The 7,247-nt window shown below is 69.1% G+C and overlaps 1 pseudogene; it reads left to right on the plus strand.

The window, feature by feature from the left end:
• LOC125354423 overlaps positions 1-4,160 on the plus strand; it is an 8,766-nt pseudogene extending 4,606 nt beyond the window's left edge.
• Positions 4,161-7,247: the final 3,087 nt, after the last annotated feature.

Here is a 7,247-nt window from a genome sequence, read left to right on the forward strand (position 1 = left end):
CTTAGCCGTCTTCCTGGGTCCTCCCGCCAGGGGCTGCTGCAGACCTTGCCTCGAGACTTGCTGCCTGGGGCACCGAGGGCCCAGCTCTCGACGCTTGGGCCCGGGCATGCGAGAGGCCCACGTGCCGCAGGCTCGCTGAGCCCTGTGCTCGGGGGGACCCAGGTCCTCATTATCTCGTGGGTGATGTGCTCCCGCCTCGGCAGGCCGCTTGGGCCGTGCTGTCTGAGGGGGGAGTGCCGGCTTTCTTGGCGCCCCAGAGCTGGGGCTGGGGAGGGGCCTCTTCCTCCGGCACAGGCACGCCGCAGCCAGGCCGCTCCCGGGCCCCCGCGCTGCCCGAGGCCCCCGCCGGCCGACTCGGCTCCCGTCGCCTCGCGGGGCGCGGTGAGGGGCGCGCCTGGCGAGGCGTCCACAGGACCTTGGGGGTGCGGAAGCGTGGCCCCAGCCCTGGAGGTCAGGGGACTTAGAGTCAGGCAAAGCCACTGTGGCAGCTGGCGTGGGTCCCCCCCCCCCCCCAGCCTCTGCAGCTGCAGCGTGAGGTCAGCTCACAGCCGCCCACAGCACCGGCTTTGTTCTTGGGGCGGCTCTGGCGGGGGAGGGGAGGGCAGGTCTGGGTGGTCATGGTGCTCACGGGGTGCCGGGGGAGAGCCCCCACCCCACCCCAGGGCCAACAGAGCCTTTCCTGTTGACCACAGGTCTCGGAACCTCCAGCCTCATGAGACCCAAACCCGACGACTCTCCCCAGTGCCCCGCATCCTCGGAGAAGGACAAGCAATCCAGCTGGCTGCGGACCTTGGCCGGTTCCTCCACCAAGGTGGGGCAGGGGCAGGGGCAGGAGGGGCCGTCAGAAACCCTTGGGAGGAGGGCGCGGGGCCCGCCCCGGGCTGACACTCACACACAAGTCTCTTGCAGAGCCTTGGCTGCCCTCACCCCGCCAGCGCCTCTCTGCTTTCCGACCCTGGTCCCCGCAGTCTCAGCGAGCGAGAAGGAGATCTCCCCGCACCTCCCAGCCCTGATCCGAGACAGGTGAGCGTGCGTGCGTACTGCGGGTGTGGGCTCACGCAGCCCACCTGCCGGGGGCTTCTTCCCTGGGGACGGTGCGGCCCTGTGCGCAGCCCTCTCGGGGCCCGGCATTTGTGGGTCTCCATCTTAGGAGCGTGGCATCGAGATTCAGAGTTGGTAGCTGGGCGCGGTGGCTCACGCCTGTAACCCCAGCTACTCAGGAGTCTGAGCTCTGAGGAACGAGGTTCCAGCCAGCTGGGGCAGAACAATCCATGAAGCTCCATTTCCAGTTAGTAAGCATAGCCAGACTGGAGGCATGGCTCGAGCGGTAGAGCACCAGCTGTGGGAACAAAAAAAGCCGAGGGAGAACTACAGGCCCGAGTTCAAGGCCCGGTACTGGGGAAAAAAATAGAAAACTGAATGAGATTCAGAGTTGGAGGAGAGAGTGTTTCCCCTGGCGCGGCGGGGGCAGTCGGTTCTGCCGGCCGCGGGCGGGGCCGGGGGCTCTGGCGGGTGGGCAGCCGGCAGGGGCTCGCAGGACTTGAACTCGTGTGTGCCCTGCAGCTTTTACTCCTCCTACAAGAGCTTCGAGACGGCGGTGGCCCCCAACGTGGCGCTCGCCCCGCCGGCCCAGCAGAAGGTGGTGCACAGCCCGCCCTGTGCCACGGTGGTGTCGCGGGCCCCCGAGCCCCTCCCCACCTGCATCCAGCCTCGGAAGCGGAAGCTGACTGTGGACACCCCGGGAGCCCCAGAGACGCTGGTGCCCACGGCTGCCCCGGAGGAGGACAAGGACTCAGAGGCCTGAGGTCGAGGTGGAGAGCAGAGAGGGCTGTAAGTCCACGCCGGGGGGGCCCGGGGGGCCCGGGGGGGCGGGGACCCAGCGGGCCTGAGTCCCCAAGGCCCGTCTCCAGAGCACCTGCTGACCCTGCCCGTCTCTCCGCAGTCACCTCCTCCCTGTCCTCGCTGTCCTCCCCGTCCTTCACCTCGTCCAGCTCCGCCAAGGACCTGAGCTCCCCCGGCGCCCACGCCCCCCCCGCCCCCGCTCCAGAGGCCGCGGCCCACGCCGACGCCCCCGAGTGGGCTGGAGGCCGAGCTGGAGCACCTGCGGCAGGCCCTGGAGGGCGGGCTGGACACCAAGGAAGCCAAAGAGAAGTTCCTGCACGAAGTGGTCAAGATGCGCGTGAAGCAGGAGGAGAAGCTGAACGCAGCCCTGCAGGCCAAGCGCAGCCTCCACCAGGTGAGGCCCCGCCTCCCCCTCCCCCCCCCCGCCGGCCCCCTAGAGGCCGCCCCACTGCAGGGACGGCCAGGCTTCGCAGGCGTCAGGGCCACGGGCCTCCTGAGTGGCGGGGCCACCAGTGTGTGTCACCGGAGCCAGCTTCCTGACGGAGCTGAGCCCTCAGGCTCCTCCTCGCGTGACCCTCGCACTCTCCCACGTGCCTGCCCGCTCGGCGCGCACACCCAGGGAGCGCTCCTGCCGCGGGCTTGGCCGCACTCCGCATCCAAGCCCGGGGGCCACAAAAAGCAAAAGCAGGGCGTTGGCGACCGTGAAGGGCCCTGCTCCGCACTGAGCCACCAAGCCAGGGCGGCCTCCGGGGGTCACCAGCAGTCGAGCCGAGCGTTCCTGGGAGCACACGATTCTGGGGACACAGCCTCCTGTCTGGCGCCACGTCACTGTGTGTTGTACGGCAGCTCTGCTCCAGTGCCTCCTTTTTATTTAGTAGTCAGTCCTGGGCCTTGGACTCAGGGCCTGAGCACTGTCCCTGGCTTCTTTTTGCTCAAGGCTAGCACTCTGCCACTGGAGCCACAGCGCCACTTCCAGCTGTGTCTTTGTATGTGGTACTGAGGAATCGAACCCAGGGCTTCGTGTATGTGAGGCGATGCGCTCTACAGCTAGGCCACATTCCAGCCCCTGGTGCCTCCCTTTTTTACACTGTTTCTGATCTGAGTCAGTGTGCAGCAGCTGGGGTGGGGGAGCGGGAGGGGGGCACGGCCTCCGCCTGGCTTCCCCAGGGACCCAGCATCCAGCCATGGTGGCCTGCTGTGCGGCAAGGCCACCCATTGTCGAAGTCACGCCGCAGCCTGTGTCTGGCAGCTTCACGAGCGTGGGCTTTAGCACAACACAACCCTGCCAGTCGCGGGGCTTCAGGACTTCACCCGTCCACGCTCCTGGGGTGTCTGAGTCACCCCAGCCACTGGGCGGGGGCGGACTCCCACGTGTGCTTTCCGAGGAGTGTGTGGGGTGGGCATGAGTCACCGTGCCGTTCTGGCGAGTGGGGGAGGGCACCGGGCTGCGCCAAGGCTGGCGAGGACGCCATCTGGCTGGGCTAGGGACAGCCCACCCCGGAGCGCGGCCCGCGGAGCGGAGGAGGCCGAAGCAGCGGCCCGAGGGGCCAGGGCGGGCCGCCCGTGTGACCTCGAGCCCTCTCCCAGGAGCTGGAGTTCCTGCGGGTGGCCAAGAAGGAGAAGCTGCGGGAAGCCACGGAGGCCAAGCGGAGCCTGAGGAAGGAGATCGAGCGCCTCCGAGCCGAGAACGAGAAGAAGATGAAAGAGGCCAACGAGTCGCGCGTGCGCCTGAAGCGGGAGCTGGAGCAGGCGCGGCAGGCGCGGGGTGTGCGACAAGGGCTGCGAGGCGGCCGCCTGCGGGCCAAGTACTCGGCTCAGGTAGGGGGGCGGGGGGAGAGGGGGGGGAGGGGGGATGGAGGAGGGGGGACGGGAGAAGGAGGGGGGGTGGAGGGGCTGCAGGCCGGCCGCCTGCGGGCCAAGTACTCGGCTCAGGTGCGGGGGGGGGGGGGGGGGATGGGGGATGGAGGAGGGGGGGTGGAGGGGCTGCAGGCCGGCCGCCTGCGGGCCAAGTACTCGGCTGGGGGGGGGCGGCCGCGCTGGCGCGTGGATCCCGGCCCGCGGCGCTGACCCCGCGTCCCTTGCAGATCGAGGACCTGCAGGCGAAGCTGCAGCACGCGGAGGCCGACCGCGAGCAGCTGCGGGCCGACCTGCTGCTGGGAGCGCGAGGCCCGCGAGCACCTGGAGAAGGTGGTGAAGGAGCTTCAGGAGCAGCTGTGGCCGCGGCCCGAGCGCGCGGGCGGCGAGGGCAGCCCCGAGCTGGAGCCCTAGCCGGAGCCCTAGCCCGGCCCTAGCCCGGCCCCAGCCCGGCCCCAGCCCGGCCCCGACTCCAGCACCGCGCAGGCGCAGGCCCGGCCCCGCCCCCGCCGCACCGCGCCGGCGCCGGCCCGGCCCCGCCCCCCCGCCGCACCGCGCAGGCGCCGGCCCGGCCCCGCCCCCGCGGGCCGCCCAGCACCACGTCTCTACTGTGCCTATTACCAAACGAGTGTTTGCAGCCACACCTTGGGAGCCCATGCGAGTTTTTCTACTGGCCAGGCCGCGCGCCGCGCCGCGCCGGGGCGCCCTCACCCCGACACTTTCGTTATAAGCTATTTAAGACCCTCGAGGAGACTGGACGCCGCTCCGCCCGCGAGCGCGTTTCTAGTGACTGACTTTGGCCGCCCGGCGCCGGCGGGCGGCCCGGGAAGCCATCGCCGCTCATCCGCGCGCGGCCGCCCCCGGGCAGCAAGGGTTTTCTTCAGAGTCTATTTTTTCAGCGACAAGGGCCCCGGTCTCCCTGCCCTGCCCTGCCCGGAAGCGGAAGCGGGGGGAGACCGCCGCGTGCGAGATGAGCCCCCACACTGCCCGCCTTACCGCCGCCCTGCGCCCCCCCACCGCCCGGCCCGGCCCCCCGGCCCCCCCCCCCCCCCCCCCGCCGGGCGGAGGCCGCAGCTTTGGAACAAATAGCAATTACACCCCCCCTTTTTGTTACTCGTCATTTACACGTATCTCTGTCCGGAACTGCACTTTGTCCCCGCCGCCCCCTCTTTCTACTCCCCGGTTAGCCGAGGTTTTTACCGATTTCTAGAGCAGTTCAAACCCGAAGTGCGGAGTGCTTAGAAATCCCCTCTGGTGCTTGGTTGAACAAGGGAATCACAAGAACACGAACACGCAGACACTGAACTTGGGGGTCGTTCTGTGCCTTCCAGCGTCCTGTACAGCCACCCCGACTCCCGTCTTCGTACCCCCAAAAGCGACGCCTCAGTAGCGACCGGGTCTGCCGCCGTCGGAACCCGTCGGAACCCGTTACCCGCATTTACTCCAGATCGTCTTGTTTACGCCCCCCGTTACGTCCATGCACATGGTATAAGGTGTCTGACGCCCAAGCTGAAAGCCGGGTTTCCCGTCGACGGAGGCCGCCCTCCCCCCGCGCGGCCGCGGCCCCGGCTCGCCCCCGCGCCTGCGCGGGCACCAGCGACCGCGAGGAGGACGCCGTCGAGGGGGGAGGCGGGGCCGCCGCCCCGCCCCGCCGGGCCCTCCCCCCCCTCAAGTGCAATGCAAAGGGACATGGTGGACAGGCAGCGACCGTTCGGGAATCTTTCCTTTCGCTTCTTTTCTTTTGCGGTGACGAAACCTGTATGCACGGGATGCCGCGCCCTCCCGGGTGCCCGCCCCCCGCGCCCGCCTCCCCCGCGCCCGCCCGCGGGCGCCGGGGCCGCGTCCCGCCCAGGGCGGGCTGGTGATGCCACATGCAGAATGCGGTTTTTCGGCCTTGTTTTCTAGAGTTGTGTTTTTTTCAGTCATTTCTTCAAGGGAAACTAAACGGTTTCGTTGGAGCAAAGCTTTAATGTGTCGGCGTGCTTCTGTGTGGCCGTCCGGCCGCGGGTCCGGAGGGCGGGGAGCCAGGTCCCGCCGTCGAGCCCCGGAAGGTCACGGTCTGCTCAGCAGCGGCGGGACGGAGCCGCTCCCCCGCCCATCGCTCCCCCGCCCGCCGCCCCCCGGCCCGGCCCGGCCCGGCCCGCACCGCTGTCCGCGCACCGGCACCACGGGGCCCGGGACGACCCGGCCCCCCGGCCCCCCAGACAGCGGGGACCCGACCCGCAGCCCCAGCCCTGGGCCTGCCACGCGGCCGCCACCCCGCCGGCTGCGGCGGCTCTGGGGAGGCGGAGGGGGCGGGGGCGGGGGGGGGGAGAGGAGGTCCCCGCCATCGCACCGGCTGCTGACCCCTGTGTGTGAAGCCCGTCGCCGCGATGGTTGTGTCCGCTCCACTCATCGCCATCCTGAAAGGTTTCTAACGGAGGGAAAATCCAACAGCAATAACACTCATATCCGTGAGCAGCTAACCCGGCCCCGCCCCCGGCCCGCCCCGCCCACACCTCATCCCCGTCCACACCCCGGCCATGCCCCGCCCACGGCCCCGCCCCGCCCATGGCCCCGCCCCGCCCACACCTCATCCCCGTCCACGCCCCGCCCACACCCCGGCCATGCCCCCGCCCACGGCCATGCCCCGCCCACACCTCATCCCCGTCCACGCCCCGCCCACACCCCCCTCGGCCACACACCCCGCCCATGCCCCGCCCACGGCCCCGCCCACACCCCCGGCCATGCCCATCCCCGTCCACACCCCGCCCACAGCCCCCGCCCCGCCCATACCCCCCCCCGCCACACCCCGTCCCCGGCCACACCCCGCCCATACCCCCCTGGCCATACCCCGTCCCCGGCCACACCCCCCCGCCCACAGCCCTGGCCACACCCCGTCCATACCCCCCATCCACACCCCGTCCCCACCCCCCAGTCCCCACCCCGCCCACACCCCCGCTTCCGTACAGCTAGCCCTGTAAAAACAACTCGCCTGTACATACTTTTTTTCCTTTTTCACGGTTGTATTATACATGTATATGGTGGTTCCTTTTTCAGAACCTTTCTTACCTGGTAGATGTTTTGTTTGCTGGGTTGTTTTTAACTGAGGAAAAAAATACGCCCGTCTGCCAGAGGGGACGGGCTGCCTGGGGCGCCCCCTCCCCCCGCGTGGCGCCCCCCTCTCCCCCCTCCCCCCGCGTGGCGCCCCCCTCTCCCCCCCTCCACCCCCCACCCCCCGCGTGGCGTACCCACGTCCGCCACCCGGGCTTGTCCCTCGCGCCCCGCCCTCCCCCCCCCCCGCCCCCCGCCACGCCCGGGCCGAGGGAGTCGCCCCCCCCTCGCCTCGCCCGAGCTCTGAGTCGAGTCTCCAAGGACTTTTTTTTTTTGTTTCCAACTAAGGAAGAAAGCCCCGCCCGCCCATCGTTCATAACCACCGAGCCCTGCATCCTCCCGAGTCCTATGCTGCTAATGACAATACGATGGCTTACTCTGCTATTTGAAAACTATTTTTATGTAATTAATGTATGCTTTCTTGTTTATAAATGCCTGATTTAAAAAAGGAAAAGAAA

Source organism: Perognathus longimembris, chromosome 7 (assembly GCF_023159225.1).
Source record: "Perognathus longimembris pacificus isolate PPM17 chromosome 7, ASM2315922v1, whole genome shotgun sequence".
NCBI lineage: Eukaryota > Metazoa > Chordata > Mammalia > Rodentia > Heteromyidae > Perognathus > Perognathus longimembris.